Source organism: Panulirus ornatus, chromosome 58 (genome assembly GCF_036320965.1).
Source record: "Panulirus ornatus isolate Po-2019 chromosome 58, ASM3632096v1, whole genome shotgun sequence".
NCBI lineage: Eukaryota > Metazoa > Arthropoda > Malacostraca > Decapoda > Palinuridae > Panulirus > Panulirus ornatus.
Genome location: NC_092281.1, coordinates 12,170,092 through 12,194,588, shown reverse-complemented (window position 1 = coordinate 12,194,588; position 24,497 = coordinate 12,170,092). Strand labels below are relative to the sequence as shown.

Below are 24,497 nucleotides of genomic sequence, written 5' to 3'. Positions count from 1 at the left end.
GGTCATCCCGGGGACACATGCTGGGTCATCCCGGGGACACATACTGGGTCATCCTGGGGACACATGCTGGGTCATCCCGGGGACACATGCTGGGTCATCCCGGGGACACATGCTGGGTCATCCTGGGGACACATGCTGGGTCATCCCGGGGACACATGCTGGGTCATCCCGGGGACACATACTTTGACACCGTCAAACATCGCCATGAGTTTCGTACCAGACTCCCTCACTCAGCAGGGTGGAGGTTCTCCCCCAAGCCCGACCCCCATATCCAGCCACCTTCCCGTCCGTCGTCTCCCCTGGACATGGGGGGACGACGACTCTGTCTTACAAGACAGACCTTCCCTCCAGCTCTGTGTGTGTGTGTGTGCCCGTCCGCCTCACCACAGAGCCCCTCGTCTAGTGTTATACCGGATGACTTAATCCGTCACGAGCGCCACCCGCCCCTCACTCACCCTCCCCCCAAGACTGGACACTGGCCTGGGGTCCAGCGGGGCGCTGGAAGAGGGACCGGGGTGCGGGGCTGGGCTGGGGTCGTCCCCTGGGGCACTCAGTGTGTCCAGCAAGTGGAGGCCATTGAGAGATGGGAGGGGATGGGGCGGGTGAGGGTGATGGGCCAGAGAGAGTGGGGTTGATTGATGAAGGTTCATGATGACGATGTGGTAGTGGACCCCTGGGCCCCCAAGCAACTCTCACCACCTGCCACACACACCAACTACCACCACAGCCACCTGCCACACACACCACCTACCACCACAACCACCTGCTACACACCACCTACCACCACAATCATCCTTCACACACACCACCTACCACCACAACCACCTGCCACACACCACCTACCACCACAACTACCTGCCACACACCACCACAACCACCTGCCACACACCACCTACCACCACAACCACCTGCCACATACCACCGACCAATACGACCATCTACCACACTCAGCCTCCCTCTCCCCCATCCCCATTCCAGTACCACCCACAACATTCCCCCTCCCCAGGGAAGAGATTTGGTCCAGAACATCCAGCCAGTGTACACCTGGTTAGTACACGTACATGTAATAAGTACAATCTGAGCCTGACAATAGCCCTGTGAGGATAATGATTGGTCTGGGAGCTACCGTGAAAATAATGAGCAGGTTGGGTACTTACTGCTGATGTACACCACCAGCCCTGCCAGTCATGTAAACCACCAGTCCTGCCAGTTATGTACACGATCAGCCCTTCCACTCATGTACTACACCACCAATACATCTGACGAAGTACATATGCATCGTATATATATATATATATATATATATATATATATATATATATATATATATATATATATATATATATATATATATTTTTTTTTTTTTTTTTTTTTTTTTTTTTTTTTTTTATACTTTGTCGCTGTCTCCCGCGTTTGCGAGGTAGCGGAAGGAAACAGACGAAAGAAATGGCCCAACCCCCCCCATACACATGTACATACACACGTCCACACACACAAATATACATACCTACACAGCTTTCCATGGTTTACCCCGGACGCTTCACATGCCTTGATTCAATCCACTGACAGCACGTCAACCCCTGTATACCACATCGCTCCAATTCACTCTATTCCTTGCCCTCCTTTCACCCTCCTGCATGTTCAGGCCCCGATCACACAAAATCTTTTTCACTCCATCTTTCCACCTCCAATTTGGTCTCCCTCTTCTCCTCGTTCCCTCCACCTCCGACACATATATCCTCTTGGTCAATCTTTCCTCACTCATTCTCTCCATGTGCCCAAACCATTTTAAAACACCCTCTTCTGCTCTCTCAACCACGCTCTTTTTATTTCCACACATCTCTCTTACCCTTACGTTACTTACTCGATCAAACCATCTCACACCACACATTGTCCTCAAACATCTCATTTCCAGCACATCCATCCTCCTGCGCACAACTCTATCCATAGCCCACGCCTCGCAATCATACAACATTGTTGGAACTACTATTCCTTCAAACATACCCATTTTTGCTTTCCGGGATAATGTTCTCGACTTCCACACATTTTTCAAGGCTCCCAAAATTTTCGCCCCCTCCCCCACCCTATGATCCACTTCCGCTTCCATGGTTCCATCCGCTGACAGATCCACTCCCAGATATCTAAAACACTTCACTTCCTCCAGTTTTTCACCATATATATATATATATATTCCTACCGTGGACTCATAGGAATATCTTGATCACGCGCAAAATTGTGATCCTTTCCAACATATATATATACACATCATCATCATTATAGGATGCTCTACAATGAGAAGCAAGGGAATGGAGGACTCCTTTGACAAGAGAAATTCCTGGAGAGCGGAGTGTCCTCCCCTCCGCCAGTGAGGTGGATACAGCCAAGCCTCAGGCGACTCCTCACTCACCATGTAACCACATGCAGGTACGAACCCTTCTAGGGGCTCCCACAGGTTCAAGGCTGCGCTCCCATCAGCAGCAGGGGAAACTGTGAGTTCCTTTTTTTGGTATAAGAAGTTCCTCCAATCCGAGACTGTTCTTTTCGTTCGCTAACGGTGATGTAGCGCACACACACACACACACACACACACACACACATGACATCTCACCACTCCATGACGTCAGGTCTCACCCGCTGCGGGAGCCGCATCTAGGATAAGAGCCGCTACTTGCCGCGGGAGGGTAAGGTGGACATCACTCAGCCAGCCAGCAGTCCGAGGTGTTCCTCTCGACCTCACAGCGCTCGGTGACACCAGAAGGCGGCCCACGCTCGTGTCATCATAACCCACATGAACACAACAACGGGTCTCAGGTGCTCCTCATAACACACACACACACACACAGAGAGAGAGAGAGAGAGAGAGAGAGAGAGAGAGAGAGAGAGAGAGAGAGAGAGAGAGAGAGAGAGAGGTCACACAACTCACATGCTCTCACAACACACACACACAACTACCACCAGGTTTCCCTTCCTCACAACACGTTTCAGTACCATATGCTTATCTTCAAAGCCACCTTCCACTTTCGAGATAACGTCGTCCAGAAACACAGGACTAAAATCTGAGGATATAAATCTAAATAGAAAAAAAAATTATCCCTGGGGATAGGGGAGAAAGAATACTTCCCACGCATTCCCTGCGTGTCGTAGAAGGCGACTAAAAGGGGAGGGAGCGGGGAGGCTGGAAATCCTCCCCTCTCGTTTTTGATTTTCCGAAAGAAGGAACGGAGAAGGGGGCCAAGTGAGGATGTTCCCTCAAGGGCTCAGTCCTGTGTTCTTAACGCTACCTCGCTAACGCGGGAAATGGCGAATAGTATAAAAAAAAAAGAAAAAAAAAATGTGTACACGAAGATAGAAGAAGAGATGGATCAATAAAGAGGGAGTATTTAGGAAGGGGGAATAGGGGGTGGCTAACTGTAAGCTGGGCATACATCCTACCCTCACCCAGGCCCGCTCTGTTTACCGACTCCCCTGGGGCACGAAGGCATCCTTTCACCCCCCCCCCCCCAAATCCACGACCCCAGGGGGAACCACCATACCACTAGCCCCCCCAGGGTACAATCCCAAACAACCAGTTCCGTTAGAGGTGCACCATCTTCTAGATTACAGAACTATTCATAACAAGTCATAATACGACCCACACACACCCACAGGTGGTCCGTGAGAGGCCACAGCAGCTTCTGGCGTCCGTCCGTGATGGTCCAGAGACAATGGTCCGTGGTGTACGTGGATGGGGAAGGTCCAGGCAGCACACTGTGTACCCATCAATACACCACTACAACACCAGGCAGGATGGTCGTCATCCAGCCTCCTACACGTGGTGGTCATCCAACCAATCACACGTGGTCGTCATCCAGCCTCCTACACGTGGTCGTCATCCAGCCTCCTACACGTGGTCGTCATCCAGCCTCCTACACGTGGTCGTCATCCAGCCTCCTACACGTGAGGGTCATCCAACCACTCACACGTGAGGGTCATCCAGCCACTCACACGTGAGGGTCATCCAGCCACTCACACGTTGACGGTCATCCAACCAATCAAACGTGACGGTCATCCAGCCTCCTACACGTGGTGCTCATCCAACCAATCACACGTGGTGGTCATCCAGCCACTCACACGTGATGGTCATCCAGCCACCACACCGTGCGTCACCCTAGGTCCGGCTAAGCATGACTCCCACCGCTGCACATCACCAGAGGGCGTGGCCCCCCTGGTATGGAGGTAACCCTGTGGCTCCCTCAGCGGTCATCCTAGCTCACCCTGGGGGTTAGGACCCTGACCTTTCACCCTTAAGTACCACACTGTATAACCCCCGTGGTAGCATGTTATACATCACCCTCACCTCCCTCCCTCCCTCTCTCTAAAGGTCTTGACTCTCTCTCACCCTAGGGAGCGAGCCTGGCCATCACCCTAGGTATGGGTCCTCGCCATCACCCTGACTTTAAGCCCTGGCCGTCACCCTGGGACTTTCACCCTGGCGGGCCGCCGCGGGGCCCCCTGGGGTATCAAGGGAACCATCAACATACTCGCCATTTGGGAACAAGTTAATCAGTTCATCATTACGGAATTTAAAAATGAGGTGTAAAGGTGGAGCGGCGAGCAGGGGAGAGTGGTCCTTGCGGCGCGGGGGCGTAGGGTCGGAGGTCAGGTGGCCCGTCGCGCAGGGTTAGGTGCCCGGTGGGCGGGGTCCTGGATCTTACAGGTTACAGGGCCTGTAAGGAAGACTCTTCCCCCACACACTCCACACCCCCACACCTCCCTGAACCCGATACACCCGACCCCCACATTTTCCTCATGGTCTGTAGGCCACAGGGTATCATACTGTCGTATTAGACCTTAAGCAGGGGGTCGTAATGACTCCATCTAACCCCCCCCCCCCCCCCACACGACCTACTGGGGGTCGTCCCTGTAACCCCATCTACCCATACCGAGAGATGGGGAGTGGGGTCGAAAAGTCCCCAGGGATGGGGAGTGAGCGAGGGAGTCCTGCATACTAACTCACAAACAAGCACACACACACACAAACACAAACACACACACACAGACACACACAGACACACACAGACACACACACACACACACACATTCTCCGAGTATATTGAAGCGCACAGGTGTTCTACAGGTGCATGTGCGACACATATTCTCACGGTACAATCAAACAGACAACTGTTCCACTAACACTGCGACTACAGGTGTGTTCAACACTTGTGTGTTCAACGCATACTTTTGAGACAGGTGTTATCCACGTATAGTGCAGTACACAGGTGTTCAACGTGCAGCATGAGGGATAGGTGTGTTCGCCAGGTATAATGGTGCAGGAAGGTGTTGCAGACGACATAGTTGGGGGTGGTGGGGACCTGGTGTGTGCCCCAAGGGTGGCCCCAGGAGGCGACTAATGGAGTCATTATCCTCGGGCAGGTAGTGTGTGGCGGGGCGTTATGCCTCACCTGGGACGGGGGTGTGGGTAATTAGTAAGGTCGTCAACATGCAGACTCAAGGCAAGGGCTAGGGCTGCTGCTGCTGTTGCTGTTGCTGTTGCTGTTACTGCTGCTGCAGCTGCTGTTGCTGCTGCTACAACGCTTTTCACACTAGGGGTCAACCACGGGGGTGAGCCACACCGACATTTCGCCTTACCCTGGGCCTCCCAACACCACCCAATCCCCTATCCCCTAAATGCTTGAACACGAGCACGTCTACTCTGCTCTCACTCTTACCCTAGGTTCTCCTGTGTCTCCTCCTCACCACCTCCACACAGCACCACACAGCAGCAGTAGCGACTGCTGCTGTGTGGTGATGGTGGTGGAAAGGTCATGCAAGGTCATCCTGGGTCGCCCCTCCCTTCCTCCCTCCCACAACTTGTCATGAAGGCGCTCAACACACGCTGGTCTTCCCCGACTCTCTCTCTCTCTCTCTCTCTCTCTCTCTCTCTCTCTCTCTCTCTCTCTCTCTCTCTCTCTCCAACCATCACCTGCATCTCACGCATCACTTCGCGAAGGGGTGAGGGCACCGTTCTCGCCACCGTCATCTCCTCCTACTGAGATCCCTCTTCCCCGAGTTGCAGTTCCACACCACAGCAGCATCGGTGCCAGCCTCAGCTACAAGAACACCCATCACCATGACTCACCAGACTATACATTAACCTCCAGCTTTAAAGTGGTGGGGAAAAAAAAATACCCCTCCCATTTTCTATCTCCCTGTTCAGTGTTGTATGTATTATCTCTGTGTATGCTTACACTTCCTCTAAAAGTAATTCTTTAAACCATGAACTAATGTAATAATAATAATAATAATAATAATAATAATAATAATAATAATAATGATAAATAATAATAATAAATAATAATGATAAATAATAATTATAATAATAATAATAATATAATAATAATATCAATATTATTACTATCATCATTATTATTATTATTATTATTATTATCATTATTATCATTATTATTATCCTAGAAATGTCCAGGGAGCGGGATGGAGGGTGGGGAGTAGCAGTGAAGGCTGGTGGGATGTAGTTGTTACAGTGAAGGGTGATGGGGAGGGATGGTAACAGTGAAGGGTGATGGGGAGGGATGGTAACAGTGAAGGGTGCTGGGGGAGGGACGGTAGCAGTGAAGGGTGCTGGGGAGGGTAGGCACCAGTGAAGGGTGCTGGGGGAGGGACGGTAACAGTGAAGGGTGATGGGGAGGGATGGTAACAGTGAAGGGTGATGGGGAGGGTAGGCACCAGTAGCACGGGAGGCTGGGGGATGGGGAAGGGGGGCGTGGGTGATCCTCACGCAGCAAAAACCCTGATAATTAAGGTGGGAGATGGGTGGGTGGGAGATGGGTGGGTGGGTGGGGGTGGCCTTGGAAGGGGAGGGGCAGGGCTGGGGAGGTCCCCCCCCCAGGCGTCGCTAAGGTCGGAATTCCGAAAGTGAGAGTGGAAGTGATTCCCGGCTACTGCCCCTGCTACCTACCCTGGTGGCAGCCCCGGGGCTACTGACGTACTGCCCTGCTGGCAGCCCTGGGGCTACTGACGTACTGCCCTGGGGCTACTGACGTACTGCCCTGGGGCTACTGACGAACTACCCTGGTGGCAGCCCTGGGGCTACTGACGTACTGCCCTGCTGGCAGCCCCGGGGCTACTGACGTACTGCCCTGCTGGCAGCCCTGGGGCTACTGACGTACTGCCCTGCTGGCAGCCCTGGGGCTACTGACGTACTGCCCTGGTGGCAACCCCGGGGCTACCGACGCACTACCCTGGTGGCAGCCCCGGGGCTACCGACGCACTACCCTGGTGGCAGCCCTGGGGCTACTGACGCACTACCCTGGTGGCAGCCCAGGGGCTACTGACGCACTACTCTTGTGGCAGCCCCCGGGGCTACTGACGCACTACCCTGGTGGCAGCCACACAACATCAACGTGGACATCAGGACACGGCCACCACTGGACTGCCAGAAAGCATTTGACACCATACCACACGGCCACCACTAGACTGCCAGAAAGCATTTGACACCATACCACACGGCCACTGGACTGCCAGAAAGCATTTGACACCATACCAGACGGCCACTGGACTGCCAGAAAGCATTTGACACCATACCAGACGGCCACCACTGGACTGCCAGAAAGCATTTGACACCATACCACACGGCCACTGGACTGCCAGAAAGCATTTGACACCATACCACACGGCCACTGGACTGCCAGAAAGCATTTGACACCATACCACACGGCCACTGGACTGCCAGAAAGCATTTGACACCATACCACACGGCCACCACTGGACTGCCAGAAAGCATTTGACACCATACCACACGGCCACCACTGGACTGCCAGAAAGCATTTGACACCATACCACACGGGATGAAGGCAAAGATGGTGGATCTTCAGACAGGAACGTGATGAGGAAGACTCCTTCAGTGGACGGAAGGTCATCTTACGATAAGGGTAAACACACATGACACTTCTCGTGACTGACGGGTTGAAGTTACCGGTGGGGTGTCGCAGGGGGCTCTGTTCTGGGACCACTGCTCTTCTTGATCCGCGTGTGAATGGCTAGCCAGAAGGAATGGTCTTATATCCTAGTGTGTTTGCAGATGATGCCCAAGTTATTGTGGATGTAGAAAGGATTGCATTACCTTACAAGGGGACCTTGTTTGCGGATGATGCCCAAGTCATTGTGGATGTAGAAAGGATTGCATCACCTTACAAGGGGACCTTGTTTGCGGATGATGCCCAAGTCATTGTGGATGTAGAAAGGATTGCATCACCTTACAAGGGGACCTTGACAAAATCCAAACTTCTGATAAATAGTTGATGGAATTCAATCTACGTAAATGCAAAACAATGAGAATGAGGCACAGTAGAGGAGAACCGGGTTACCAATATGATTTAGCAGGAAGTAAGTTGAAGAAAGCTGTGTGTGTGGGAGGAACGTGAGCGTGGCAATCTTAAGAGAATCAAAACGAGACAAACAAACTGTCTGATGGCAAATGTTACAATCGTATTCACGCACATCACAAGAACTAACAGAGGAGGTCTAGTGGATGCCGTAGCTAAGTTACCGTGATACGCTAGAGCCCATGATAAGTTCGTCCATCATGGAAGACATAAAATTAAGGGGAGCCTTGATCACAACCTCCAAGTCTTTGAAAACCAGTCTGATGACGTCACAACAGTGACCCGTTCTTTGAAAGAAGCAGAGACAGAAGAACAACCAGACACCACAACATGATGTACTTTTACAGGATGAAACTGTTAATGTCGACAGCACACCGAAGTGTGATTACATGCACGACAGTTGAGAACGTTCAAGAGATGCGGCCCCACGAGAGGACCTGGCTATACCATGGATCCTGAGGACATGGCCACACCATGACCTTGAGGACCTGGCCACACCATGACCCTGAGGACCTGGCCACACCTTGGCCCTGAGAACTTGGCCGCATCATGATCCTGAAGACCTGGCCACACCATGACCTTGAGGACCTGGCCACACCATGGCCCTGAGAACTTGGCCGCATCATGATCCTGAAGACCTGGCCACACCATGACCCTGAGGACCTGGCCACATCATGACCCTGAGGACCTGGCCACACCATGACCCTGAGCACCTGAAATACACATGAACTACATTCAGACTTGGCTCGAGCCAAGGTAGACCAGCTGGCCGACCAACACCACCCTTCTATCTTCCTAATATTCTACTATCCTCCCGCTTAACACCGTCCTTCGCTTAAAACTGTCCCTTTCGCTTAACACCGTCTGTCTCGCTTAACACCGTCCCTCGCTTAAAACTGTCCCTTTCGCTTAACACCGTCCGTCTCGCTTAACACCGTCCATTTCACTTAACACCGTCCGTTTCGCTTAACACCGGCCACTTCACTTAACACCGTACATTTCGCTTAACACTGTCCCTCTCGCTAACACCATCACACTACCCCGTCTCATTACTATCGCAATACCCCCCCCACCCCCGCCGTCTCATTATCACTGGGGCACCATAACGGACCGTACTAGATCCCATTACTGAAAGGGACCCATCTAAGATGGTATGGTCCGCAGGTCACAAGAGACCGTGGGACAAGATGACCTGGTCCGGTTCCCAGGTCACAGAAACATGGGGGCAAGACGACGACCTGGTCTGGTTCACACAGGTCAGAGAGACGAAAGGTTAGAAATATGACCCGACCTGGTGGTCTACAGGTCAGAAAGAGACAGGGAAGTAGTTAAAAAGAAGGTGGGGTTAGCAGAGGGTCGGAAACTGACGGAGGGAGAGATAGTGGCGAGACGGGAGACAGTCGAGGTAGTTTGAGATTATAACCCCAAAGAGATGGTGCACAGCTGCACCAGCTGGGCCGCTGCAGTGTGGGAAAGAGTGAAAAGATCGTACCGTTGTGTTCAAGGGTCGTACCGTTATGTTCAAGGGTCGCACCGTCATGTTTAAGGGTCGTGTCGTCATGGGTCGTACCGTTGTGTCCAAGGGTCGTGTCGTCATGGGTCGTACCGTTGTGTCCAAGGGTCGTGTCGTCATGCTCAAGGGTCGTACCGTCATGCTCAAGGGTCGTGCCGTTGTGTTCAAGGGTCGTACCGTCATGTTCAAGGGTCGTATCGTCATGTATAAGGGTCGTGTCGTTATGTTCAAGGGTCGTACCGTCATGTTTAAGGGTCGTGTCGTCATGTTCAAGGGTCGTGTCGTCATGCTCAAATGTCGTACCGTTATGCTCAAGGGTCGTGTCGTCATGGGTCGTACCGTTGTGTTCAAGGGTCGTATCGTCATGCTCGAGGGGTCCGTACCGTCCCAGTAAAGGGATGGCGATGTATATCTCCCCAGACCAAATGGGTCTTCGGGCCACACTGTTGGTCCCACACCTAAACCCCACCCAGCTGGCGGGGGTCGGGGGTTAGAGTCAAGCCCTCGACACACCAAACCCCACCCAGCTATCGGGGGTCGGGGGGTTAGAGTCAAGCCCTCGACACACCAAACCCCACCCAGCTGGCGGGGGTCGGGGGGTTAGAGTCAAGCCCTCGACACTGACCTCAGGTAACACTTGAGGATTCGCCAGACCACCCCTTAGGTGCTCGAGAGAGAGAGAGAGAGAGAGAGAGAGAGAGAGAGAGAGAGAGAGAGAGAGAGAGAGAGAGAGAGAGAGAGAGAGACCCAGGGCCCTCCCAGGTGACACTACGGGCAGGAAGGTCCTTGTCTCTGGAATGTATTGTTTGGGAACATGTGGAGTAAAGCGACGGTCCGGCAAACTCCACCAGTCATGCAGTTAACTGTGGACCGGGTGTACAGACTGTGGACCGGGTGTACAGACTGTGGACCGGGTGTACAGACTGTGGACCGGGTGTACAGACTGTGGACCGGGTGTACAGACTGTGGACCGGGTGTACAGACTGTGGACCGGGTGTACAGACTGTGGACCGAGTGTACAGACTGTGGACCGGGTGTACAGACTGTGGACCGGGTGTACAGACCTGGCAGGAGCGACTGTTGAAGAACAGACAGACTGTCGCTGGCTTGGCGTACATGGCTGGCCAGCACCTGCGGCGTGTCGCCAAGCGAGGGTTACAAGAAGGAATTTCAGAAAAATTGCGACGCTGATACAGCGAGACTCTAACTGTAAGACTATAACTGGGGAGAGTTAGGTCCTGTGAGCTGAAGAATTAAGTGTGAGGCAGGTGGCGTGAGAGGGGCAGAGTGACTGTAGAGTGAGTGTGGGTGATGCAGCAGGTGGGGTACGGGGGGGAGGGGCAGTGAGGACTGAGGGGGGGTTAGGGAGGGGTCCCCCCAGATGACCAAGCTGGCCTCCTCCTCCGTCCCTGGCTTGTACTCCCGCCAATTAAGAGCTGGAGGGAGAGGTGGAGGGAGGTGCCCCAGCCTGCGCTAATGACGGCCTGCCTCCCTCCCTCCCCGCCACACACACCACCTGTGGCAGGCCCCCCCGTACACCCGGGGGATGATCGCCACCACCCATCAACCCATCCATCTAAATGACGTGTGTTTAAGCCTGGTGTCGAGAGAGAGAGAGAGAGAGAGAGAGAGAGAGAGAGAGAGAGAGAGAGAGAGAGAGAGAGAGAGAGAGGGGCAGGACGAACGCCTCCCTCCTTGAACTCCCACCACAAAACGCATGGAAAAAAAAAGAAAATAATAGCCATATTTTTTCTGACACATTATATCTCTCTCCAATATCTGTGACATGTATCCCCCGCGGGCCCCGTGAGGGATACTGACGATACAGTATGTGTCGTGTTATGGACGTACGGTAGCGGGTGAGGGGGGGCCAGCGATGCGCGACGCGTCCAACCAGGAACCGTCTGGTGGTAGCAACTGTACTAATGAACAACTGGTTCCTGGACCCGACCGAATACATTAGGTGGGGCTGACCCTGGCTGACGCTCTGCCCGCCTGACACTCTGTCTTGGTCGGTTTCGGGGCTGACACCGTGTCCTGGTCGGTAGGAAGGTGGGTAACGCTGTGTCCTGGTCGGTAGGTGGGTAACGCTGTGTCCTGGTCGGTAGGTGGGTAACACTGTGTCCTGGTCGGTAGGTGGGTGGGCAACGCTGTGTCCTGGTCGGTAGGTGGGTAACACTGTGTCCTGGTCGGTAGGTGGGTAACGCTGTGTCCTGGTCGGTAGGTGGGTGGGCAACGCTGTGTCCTGGTCGGTAGGTGGGTAACACTGTGTCCTGGTCGGTAGGTGGGTAACACTGTGTCCTGGTCGGTAGGTGGGTAACGCTGTGTCCTGGTCGGTAGGTGGGTGGGCAACGCTGTGTCCTGGTCGGTAGGTGGGTAACACTGTGTCCTGGTCGGTAGGTGGGCAACGCTGTGTCCTGGTCGGTAGGTGGGTAACACTGTGTCCTGGTCGGTAGGTGGGTAACACTGTGTCCTAGTCGGTAGGTGGGTAACACTGTGTCCTGGTCGGTAGGTGGGTAACACTGTGTCCTGGTCGGTAGGTGGGCAACACTGTGTCCTGGTCGGTAGGTGGGTAACACTGTGTCCTGGTCGGTAGGTGGGTTACACTGTGTCCTGGTCGGTAGGTGGGTAACACTGTGTCCTGGTCGGTAGGTGGGTAACACTGTGTCCTGGTCGGTAGGTGGCTGAAAATGTGTCCTGGTCGGTAGGTGGCTGAAAATGTGTCCTGGTCGGTTGGGGATGACCAAGTGCCCTGGTTGGTCGGAGACTGCCACTGTGTCCTGGTCGGCCAAGGGGTGGCAAGTGTCGCGTCCCAGGACCACCTTAGCCCCGGACCGACCTGCCGTGAGAGCACAGCTGGTCTTGGAAGTGACCTTTAACACCTGACGAAGGTGATACAAGGCTATTCGGTGGTCAATAACTTGAGGTTGACGGCCTTAACGACCCTGGCAGGATAGGCCTAATGAGAAACCACCAAACAGCCCTTCGAGGTCCACCTCATCCTTGAGGACCCCCAGAACCAGGGGAACCACACGAGGATGCAGGGTGACCCCCCCAGACGAGGTCATGACCATCAGCTCTCCTCCCTACATCCCCCATAATTAAGGGTCAACGATTGTTAGCGAGGTATAATTACGTCAAGCACCTGGCCTCTTGAAGAAATAGGTCACTACCCTCACAAGACCAATCACAAGTCCATAAACTAGTATGATTCTCATCTACAGAACACATACCTGCCCATCCACCTACCCACCCGCGACCAGACTCGGCCATGAAGCAAGGGTGCCGCGTAGCGCTCACCGCATATCCTGCTCGATTTAACACGACCGTCGTTCTCTGCCGCCAGTCACAATACACAGTGGTCAAGCCACCGACGTAATCACCTGTAACTACCCCTTAACCCTTTACCTTTCATCCTGAACACGTATATATATATATATATACATATATATATATATATATATATATATATATATATATATATATATATATATATATATATATATATATATATATGGAACCCTACGGGGGAAATACTTAACAACTTCCCAGTAAATGAAATATGAAACCTGAAGAGGACACACACACACACACACACGAACCATTACCATTTTCTCCCCTTGTGATGCTTTAGGTCAAACGCTTTAAATCCTCGACCTGTTCAACGTGTTGTCATGGGCAAAGTACTTGCCAGTTCCCGCGTAGTGCTGAGAGAGAGAGAGAGAGAGAGAGAGAGAGAGAGAGAGAGAGAGAGAGAGAGAGAGAGAGAGAGAGAGAGAGAGGAGCCCGTGGTCGCGTGGCTGAGCCAGCCACCAGCTCACCCGTTCATAACAGACTTAGCGACGCCAATTTCCACGGTGGTGGTTGAGACGGGCCCCAGGGCTGACCCTCCGGATGGTTCAAGCGGGCCCCAGGCCTGGCCCTCCGCATGGTTCAAGCGGGACCCAGGGCTGGCCCTCCGCATGGTTCAAGCGGGACCCAGGGCTGGCCCTCCGCATGGTTCAAGCGGGCCCCAGGCCTGGCCCTCCGCATGGTTCAAACGGGACCCAGGGCTGGCCCACCGTTTGGTTCAAGCGGGACCCAGGCCTGGCCCTCCGCATGGTTCAAACGGGACCCAGGGCTGGCCCTCCGCATGGTTCAAACGGGACCCAGGTCTGGCCCTCCGCATGGTTCAAATGGGACCCAGGCCTGGCCCTCCGCATGGTTCAAGCGGAACACAGGGCTGGCCCTCCGCATGGTTCAAGCGGGCCCCAGGCCTGGCCCTCCGCATGGTTCAAACGGGACCCAGGGCTGGCCCACCGTTTGGTTCAAGCGGGACCCAGGCCTGGCCCTCCACATGGTTCAAACGGAACCCAGGGCTGGCCCTCCGCATGGTTCAAGCGGGTCCCAGGGCTGGCCCTCTGCATGGTTCAAACGGGACCCAGGCCTGGCCTTCCGCATGGTTCAAGTGGGACCCAGGTCTGGCCCTCCGTATGGTTCAAGCGGGACCAAGGTCTGACCTTGCGGATGGCTAAGGCAGGGCACATGTGTGACCTTGCGGATGGTTAAGGTTGGGGAGGGGGGGAGGGGAGACACAGGCTCTGGCCCTGCGGGAAACAGATGGCGCCACTAACTGGCCTGCTCGGTAATGACCACCAGAACCAGATAGTGTTAATTCGTAGCGTGTAACCGTTTCTTAACAAGGTGCAGGGAAGTGTAGCGGTAGATTATGTTATCGGGAGACACATTAGTGCTACCGGGCCCCGCCCACCCCGGGTAAATTAGGAGAATTAATAATACCAAGAGGAGCCTTGCATTATAATCAGTGGTGCAAGTAATAAGCCATCAGTTGAACTACACCATCATTATGGTTAAGCCGTTCATGATGGACGGTAAAACTGTGCCAGACGCACACCTATATACATACAAGAGAAACATATTTTCATCTTAATTATATAAATATCGATAAACACACACACACACACTCACACACACACACACACACACACACACACACACACACATATATATATATATATATATATATATATATATATATATATATATATATATTATCTAGGACTCCTAGTATTTTGGGTCCTATAGGTCATGGGCCTCAGTTCCCTGGGTCATCAATAACCAGAGGCATCAATAACCTGGTGTCTCAGTAACCAAGGGCCTCAGTTATCAAAGGACCTCACTTGCCAATGGCCACATTACCCTAGGCCCTCAATATCCAAGGCCCCCAGTTGTTCCTTCGTTAACTACGATCAACTTACCCAAAATTCCTCCTCGCCCCGGGTCAAGCGATAGACTTACCTGAAAAAAAAGAAGAATACACTTAGAAAATAACATTTCATGTTTTATACATCAATAATAACCACTTGGTAATCATCAAAATCTACAGGAAAATGGCTACATGGCAGTACATATACACAGGGTAGAGACGTTTGAGATCAATACAAACTGAAAGTTACTGAAGAGAGTATTGGAGGGACATTAGGAATATCCCAACACGTCCACCAATCAATGACGTAAGCCACCATATCAGGGTTATGTCTTCTGTAAAAAGTGGTGGCCGGAAATTCCGTCATCAGCGGAGCCTAACGAGCCCTGTGACATCACTGACAATGGTACTCATGGCTCATCGTAACTCTACTTTCTCTATATATATACACTACCTTTCCACACCAACTAGTTTTGCTTATATATATATATATATATATATATATATATATATATATATATATATATATATATATATATAGATAGATAGATAGATAGATAGATAGATAGATAGATATCAGCGAAGGTTTTCGCTCAACTATGACGGTGTCAGAAGCGATCATCACTAAGGCGGCGTATCGGGCTCATGTACCGATCCGATCCGGTTTATCTGTACATCGGACCAGTCCCAGAGGCCCTGACGACCATTATCGGTTGCTATGAGAAGTCTTGGGGTCTGGAGTGCCTAGTTTAGCAAGATGCACTGCCGTTTAACTACGCCTGACCAGCTTAGTAACGGGACGGTACAGTCTACCTAGGCATGGTTAGTTTAATGAAGGACAGTAGTCTATCTGGGGTTGACTAGTTAGGAGACGAGCGGTACAGGCTAAATGGGGCTAGTTTAGTGAGGTTAGAGGCCATGCACTTGCCTAATGTGGAAAAGAGTAACGGGAGACCTGATAATAACTTTTCATTTTTGGTGATGTCAACAGAGGAAGTTCCTTGAGAACTACAAGTGCTGAGTAATCAAACACCGGAAAAAGAAACTAAGAGAAACAACAACAAAAGAAGTCCTCATATATAAGACTAGTGGATACATGGGATGAAGTGTGGTGAAACTGTGAATGCCTGGGAAAGGCACAATCACTAGTGAACTAGCTATGTCATCAGTACTCATATGGGTAAAGCTTTAGTTTAGGGACACTACAAAAGTAACCCGAATTGCGATAAAACGCATGAAAATGGATCCCTTATGATTTCTGAAGGTGAATTAGTCAGGGGTGTCATTAGCATTCCTTATCATATCATACCAGATAAAAAATAGAGGATACGGCTATGGTTTCATGGGAAAATGTTAGGTAAAACAACAAAAGAAATATATATGTAGAGAGAAACTACTGAAAGCTACAAACCCATCTAGAATTTTGGGTCATAACGAGTTCGTGTAAGTTTGACGGTACTTACCTCCTAGCTATTTGTTGACGTCCTCCAGTAAAAGCCGACATGACGTATAACTCATAAAATGAAACATTATGTACACTTCAATTTCCTCTTGATAACTATAGAGTGCATTTCTAACAATTTCACTGGTTTTCTTGAAGAACACATTCTTCCGTTTCATCATGTCACCATGTTTACATGTGACGTCATAAGGAACGGTGCAATGGTTCTTGAAAGATTAGAAAATAAGTTTTCTATATTTTGAGATGCAATTTATCATCATGTCTATTTTGACAGTAATAAAAGTAGTAAATTAACTAATCAATAATTAATTAGCCATACATATTACGAAACAATAATTAATATAACGTGACAACTGTCCTTTGGACCATGGAGTTTCGTGTGGAGGATGACGCGGGAATCACAGGACAATTGCGGATCTTTACGAAGCGCGTCAAGACCATGATATATCGACTGTAATTCTTTTTGACCGTTATCTAACTGCTCCATCGTCCACTCGTGCTCAGTGTCTTTCTACGATTCATTAGCATCACAGCTTGTCATCTCAAGATACTGACTACGCGTACAGATCACAAGTTCAAGCAGTTATGTTGTGCTTTCAAAATCTTAAGATTTTTTTTTTGGTACTCAGGAAGTGGACCATGTGTTGAAAAAGTTCTTCTCAAGTCCTGAAAAGTTTGTATGCAAAAGAAATTAGAAGAAAAACCAACCACCAGTGCCTTCTGCTAGCAGCTCAGCTGTACCATCCTTTTGATAAGGTAAGACCACATGGTTATCGATATGCTAGACTTAAAAATCTAAGCCAATTTAGATCAGGTAAGGTGCATACGTTGCTGTATGTTAGATTGATTACATCAGATTAAGTTAGTTTGGTAGTTTAGGTTTCACGTTTAATCAGGTAAGGTTATTTACGTGTAATTTCAGTACTTTTATACTGCAGTTTCCTTGTTGCTCGAAACCCTGACCACAATGAAAGAATCTAACCGTGTCATCTTAAACAGAATTATATTCCCTGCCTCACTGTAAATCATTTATATGAAGTGTGAGGGCTCCACTGATATGAGCTTTATCAAGCACCATAAATTATTTGTGGAACCCCTAAACTGGAACTTTACCGTTGAAAATGTTCTAGTTTAGGGACACCACTGTAGTACCATGCATAACGATAAAACGTATAAGAATGGATTCTTAACAATTAATGTAGATTTACATACAGAAAGTGATTTTTTTTTCTTTGATTACTAAATAAGCGATGAATTTTATAGGAAAATGGGGTTAAAGAAAAATAATATACGTAGGAATTAATGTAAATTACGGTGACAACTTTTTTTGTAAGTTGTAACGATTATGACCGTGTATGTATGGTGGTTTTTTACCATCTCGCCATGTGATTACGTAGACTTAACGTACAAACTACCATAGAAATACAGATTCATTAACTATACAAACAGTGAAAATATAATTTTCGACATAAACTTGTATATTTCTAAAAATTTCGATTGTTCGAAAAATTACAATCATTTATTTTACCATATTTGTACATGTGACATACTATGGATAATTGTTAGGTTATATATGTAACGGTCCTTTTGGATGGGATTTAATACAATGCCTCTTCCGTAACGGTAATCGAAATATTTGACTTAGCATAATTCATCTTCGTCGTGTTAATGTAATATACATCAAACTGTCGCAGATTCCACCAGCTCCTTCGATAAGTGAAGACCATTTGGGTATTATTATGCTTACTCACAAGCCGAGTGAAGCTACAGAATGCGAGCAAAGCAAACGCCCGGAGGATGACCAATTGTGTTCGGCTCTCCGTCGGATGTTTGACTTCCTAGCTATATATTCGAAAATTTTACACCGTAGTTGTTCCTCCACATCTAGTTGCTAGGTACCACTAGAATCTTTACTTACAGAACAGTTGGTATAAGGTAATTTAGTCCCACAATTTTCCTTTAGTTAAAAGCCCTGCCCACTTGGTGAATGCCTGTCACATATGGAACAGAAAGGTATCGGTTCCCTAACTCAAAACCATTCTACTGCGTTATCAAATTCCCTGTTTGTGTTGCCTTTAGACTGGAGTTTTGCTTATTCAACGAATGGATAAAAGTGGAGTCAAAGAATACGTAGAGGTGAAGAAAAGTACAGTGTAAAAAGGACATACAGTACACGGGATAAATACACACCTCTACTTCTGCGGCCGAGAAAAGTACAGTGTAAAAAGTACACACAATATAACACGGGATAAATACACACCTCTAATTCTACGTCGGCCGCAATGATCAGCCTAGTTGTTACTAGTGGCTGGCTCCTGGCGTGTCTGCCAAAGTGATAACAATATAATCGTACCGTACGACACCTTTTCCCAGTTTCCTCGAGACGGCAACAAGTGACTCTGATGATAATCCAAGTCATTAATAACTCCGGCTTTGTGCTGTCCTTTCCTTTTTTTTTTTCTTATTTTTCTTTGAATTAAGGCTGTATTATCATGGAGTCTCACGTGACTGTGAGTGTCCTGTGTGAGGTATTGAAGAGCGGCTCGGGCGTCGCGGGAAGACAGATGGCCATCACCTGGCCTCTGGCAACACGAGCGTACCTTTTTGAAATATTGTCAAAAGATGTTACAGTAAGTAGTTATTTTTAAGTTACTTTTAAGTTCGGTAGCTACATTAGATAACGTTATGTAAGACGGTTAGGTTAGGTTTGATGACGGTAGGTATAAGGATGCAAAAATGACGTACAGTATGCAAAATTGGCAACTCCTTTCGCAATATTGCAAAAACATCCAGCAGCAACATCCCGCCCGCCAGTGACCCCAACACCACGGGTAAGTATGCAATCGCTTACTTTTGGTTTCTCTGTAGCATAACTGACAGCTCATCTTCCTCCTCCCCCGCCTACTGTAACTCCAGCTCAGCCTAAAATAAGTGCTGGTGGTGCAGTCATGCTCGTCCCCGTGTAATAGCCTGCCAGTTTGTATCTCAGAGACGTCTCGCATTATGATCTGTGACTTCCCTGTGATTCTGTACGTTACACATTACGTGTGCTGTGTTACTTCCTTGTGATTCTGTACGTTATACATTACGTGTGCACATTTGCAGTCACTGTAAAGGTAGACGAACAGTTTTACCTAGATCACCACCAATGCCATTTTGGAAAATTCAGGATTAAGCGCAAGCCTAGTAGTGTCACAACACCAGTAATTTCTGAAGCAGTTGTCAACAACAACAAATACATTAATGTCAACAACAACACAATTGGCGATTTCATCATCAAAATTGTCGGCCACAACGCCAACAGTAATGTCAGCAACAATAACTATAGTATCTTCTGCAGCTGATGTAAACAGCAGCAGCAGACAAAATTGCTGCTGTAACCACAGCACCAACAGTTGTAAACATTAACAACAGCAGGAACGCCTGCTACAGTAGCAGCAGCCAACAGCAGCAATAGACATTTCCCCATTATTTAGTCCGTACCGTGTATCACCACTGTTTACTGCAAGTCGTTTGGGCTTCTAAGTTTTTCGAATATTATTCAGTCTTTTCCAGCATCGGGTTGCAGTTCGCTTGTATCATTACTCGAATTGTCGCTTCTTACGCTGAGTAGAAAGTTTGCTGATCACTGAAACAGTCCAATGTTTTTCCTGTTATATTTCCAATTTCCTTGGGGAATCGTGTAAGCTGTATGCAAAAAAAAAAAAAAAAAAAAAAATCGAGAAGCCTTAAATACTTGGAAAAAGCGACAAGAGATGTAAAATGTGTAGTGTCGTAAACAACAATAACATCTACAGCAGCAGTGGCTGCTGCAGCAGCATTAGTGTCAGCAGTAGCGGCTGACAACAGTCATTTAATGGCAATAGTCTGATTAGCAGAGATGAGACCAAGTTGTTGACATTGTCTGGACGGTCTTCATCCCCGCCCTCTGCTGCTGACCACCTCTGTCTGGTGGGAGGGGGGTGAGGCTGGGCTGCCGACCGCCCATACCACCACACCATCTCTACCCAGTAGTGCTGACCACTTCTGTCTGGTGGGCGGGGGGTGGGGCTGCCGACCGCCCATACCACCCACCACCATCTCTACCCAGTAGTGCTGACCACTTCTGTCTGGTGGGCGGGGGGGTGGGGCTGCCGACCGCCCATACCACCACACCATCTCTACCCAGTAGTGCTGACCACTTCTGTCTGATGGGCGGCGGTGGGGATCCCGGCCGCCCACTAATGCTCATCACCCTTGTCTGGTGGGTGGGAGACTCCCGGCCACCCACACCACCCACCATCCCCCCCACTGGTGCTGGTCACCCCTTTTTGGTGGGTGGGGAAGCTCCCTGCTGCCCACCCTCTTGAGTTTGGTGAGGGAGAGGGCCGGCCCCTGCCAATATATATCAGCCTCTCCGATGACTCAAAATCTTTTTAACTCCTTCCCTCCATCTCCAATTTGGCCTCCCCTTCTCATTTCTCCCCTCCCCTTTTGACACAATCTCTTTATCAACCTCTCCTTACTCATGCTCTCCCTGTGTCTCGCATCATTTCAATCACACCTTCAGCTCGGTCAACCCTACTTTTATCTCTATCACACTTCTCTCTTTCCCCATAATTACTTCATCGACCCTCCTCAAACCACATAGTATTGTATTCTCATACATTTAATTTCCAGCACATACACCCACCTCAGCTTGCTCTCATCTAAAGCCCATGCCCCGCATCCACACAACATCGTTGAGACTGCTACATCTTCAGAATCCATTTTTTTTTTTTGCCATTCTAGATGATGACCATTCCACATCTCACCTTCGCCCCCTCACCCACCCTATGACTCGCCTTCGTTTCCATGGTTCCGTTCGCTGCCAGGTCCACTTCCAGGTATATAACACGTCGTACTTCTGGTTTACTCCATTCAAGTTCACCCTAACTGACGTGTCTCTCTGCATTACTTAAACTAATAACCTTGCCTTTTCACATTTACTCTCGTTTTCGATAATGTGATACGGTACGCGTTAGGTCGGAACTCTAACGAGAAATAACGGTATGAACTTAAAAGGGAAGTGGATGTAATAGAAATGTGGGAAACTTTTTGTTTTCCAGCGTTAGAGTTGTAGAACACTGGGATAAATTACCACTAGATAGTGTCAAGATGAGGACTACTAATGCACTTAATACCTAGGTAAATACTTCAATGATATCGATAATTACCGGTAAAGTCTGTTCAGGAGTGACAGTATATTATGAAGTACTGTACATCAACATATTTTTCTTTACATATCAGAGGCTGGGATTAGACGAGAAAGAGGAGACACATATTCAGAATGAGGGGGTACAGCTTCAGAGAGAGAGGGGGGGGGGGGTTATATCATCAGAGGGAGGGAGGGGATACATTTTTAAAAGTGTATCGAGCCCGTAGATGTGACATACAAGCAAGCATATACCTTGGCACGTCACTGTTACATCAGTTTACCACCATCTGCACGGCAATATACAACACATTTCTGTGTGTGTGTGTGTGTCTGCCTGCTTGCGACCTTGCAAGGGTTTAGCTGTGTCGTGGCTTCCTCCTGACCAGATGCGCCACACAGCTGACCCAAGCGCTGTCCAAACTCCACTAGCAGAACTATCACGACGGTACGACCCTCGAGCACAACGGTACGACCCTCGAACACGACGGTACGACCCTCGAGTACGACGGTACGACTCGAGCACGACGGTACGACCCCTCGAGCACGACGGCACGACCCTCGAGCACGACGGTACGACCCTCGAGCACAACGGTACGACCCTTGAGCACGACGGTACGACCCTCGAGCACAACGGTACGACCCTCGAGCACGACGATACGACCCTTGAGCACGACGCTACGACCCTTGAGCACGATGGCCTGTCTCTGACGTGAGGGGATCGGGTGAAAAGGCCAGGCCGTCGTCCCCAAGTGTCGTATTGTCGTCCTCAAGGATCGTATTGTCGTCCCCAAGGGTCGTATCGTCGTCTCCAAGGGTCGCAGCGTCGTGCCGAAGGTTCGTACCGTCGTGGCCAAAGAGACTGGGGAAAAAAAAAAAGTGTCGCCCAGAACACTGATGGTCGTACTGGGAAAAAAAAAATATGATACTTAATAAGCTGCTTCTGCCTTGAGTGTTAAATGTCAGACTGGGCGTTCCTCTGTGCACGTAAGGATAAGGTGGGCTAAAGGAAAGCTTCCTTTTTCAGATGCAACAATTTTCCTTGAATTTTAGATCGTCAGGTGCGAGCACTTCCTTCAAGGCCACATTCCCTCGTACATATCTAGATTTTTTTTTTATTTTCCTCGTCCACTCATAGCTACGTGCCCTCGAGTTTTGGTGTTTAGAGGGTTGGACTTGGTACAATTGCATCTTAGAATTTTTATTTTGTAAACAGTATCAGATACCCCGTTTTCTTTCAGCTGAAAACGGTCTTCTGAGGGTACACTGATCCATTAACCTCCATAGAGTTAAGTTATTTCAGTAGGAAAACACGGTAATGTATATCATCACGTCCGTCCCACCGTGGAGACCAGGCCGCCAGGCAAGTTCTATTACGGACAGCCATGCCACCAACACGGGTAAATATTTATTTTCAAGTAAAGGTCACACATGGCAAACTGTTTCACCTTTTTGCCCGCAACTGCTGGCTGACTATGTTCTACTGTTGGCTGACTGTGTTCTACTGTTGGCTGACTTTGTGTTCCACTGTTGGCTGACTGTTTGTGTTCTACTGTTGGCTGACTTTGTGTTCAACTGTTGGCTGACTGTGTTCAGTTGTTGGCTTACTGTTTATGTTCAACTGTTGGCTGACTGTTACTGTGTTCTACTGTTGGCTGACTGTGTTCAACTGTTGGCTGACTGTTTATGTTCAACTGTTGGCTTACTGTTTGTGTTCAACTGTTGGCTGACTGTTTGTGTTCAACTGTTGGCTTACTGTTACTGTGTTGAACTGTTGGTTTACTGTGTTCAGCTGTTGGCTGACTGTTAGTTTGCAACTGATGGCTCACTGTTTGTGTTCAACTGGTGGCAGACTGTTACTGTGTACAGAGGTAAGTCACACAGGAGACATCACCATTAGACCTGCACTGCGAAATCCGTGCTGGTGATCTGACACAATGGAATGGAAGTCTCACTGTTTAAGTGAGAGTTTGGGAGAGTTTCAAAGACTATGGAGATGCCAGAAGTGAGAGCAGTGGGGCGATAGGTGGAGTGGTTTCGAGACGGTCTCCTCCCTCAGGGTCAGGCTGCACCGAGGTGTGCTTCCAAGCGGGAGGGAAAGTTTGGGGGTTCAGACAGAAGCCATATGGGCGAGCGAGGATTGGTGCACGCTCGGAGGCACACAGCACTCAGAACTCGAGGAGGTACGCCATCTGAGCCACGTGTCTTGTCCACCTGGAGCTGGTAAGAGTACCTGGGAAGACCCGACGCGAGGAGAATATAGGTGATGGCATAGTTCACCGAGGGGATTAGAATCTGATTCATTCATCGCTGAGTCAGGGGGAAATAAGGTGCCAGAAAGGGTCACTTTGTCAGTTGGAAAGATACCAAAACACTGATCCGGTCGGAAAGATTGGTTGAATTGCAGAAGTTTTTGGAGTTTTTGGGGTAAGGACAACAGAGATTCGTCAATAGAAGTCAAGCCAGCACACTTTTTTATGAGAATGCTCTTGGCTCTTCGAAGAACAGCTTTGCAATGATTTCGAGCAGACATGTGTAAAGAGTGGTCATGGGAAGGGAAGAGTTTCATGGCCCGGTGCGCACCGCCCTTGATGCGACAGGCATCAGAGCAGGTAGCGATTAAACCACAACTGAAGAGAAAAGGATTTAGAAGATGTTGGACTCCACCCCAGCCAGGATAACCTCCGCTATGCGTTCAGCACAGCACGACCAGAGAAGCAGTACCAATCCAAAGAAGGTGCACAGTGTTGCTATGTTCAGCT

At 49.5% G+C, this 24,497-nt stretch overlaps 1 protein-coding gene across 1 annotated transcript in view; it reads right to left on the bottom strand.

The window, feature by feature from the left end:
* The window catches only part of LOC139766514 (uncharacterized), a 151,197-nt gene that overhangs the window by 76,920 nt on the left and 49,780 nt on the right, over positions 1-24,497 (bottom strand). The window lies entirely within an intron of this gene.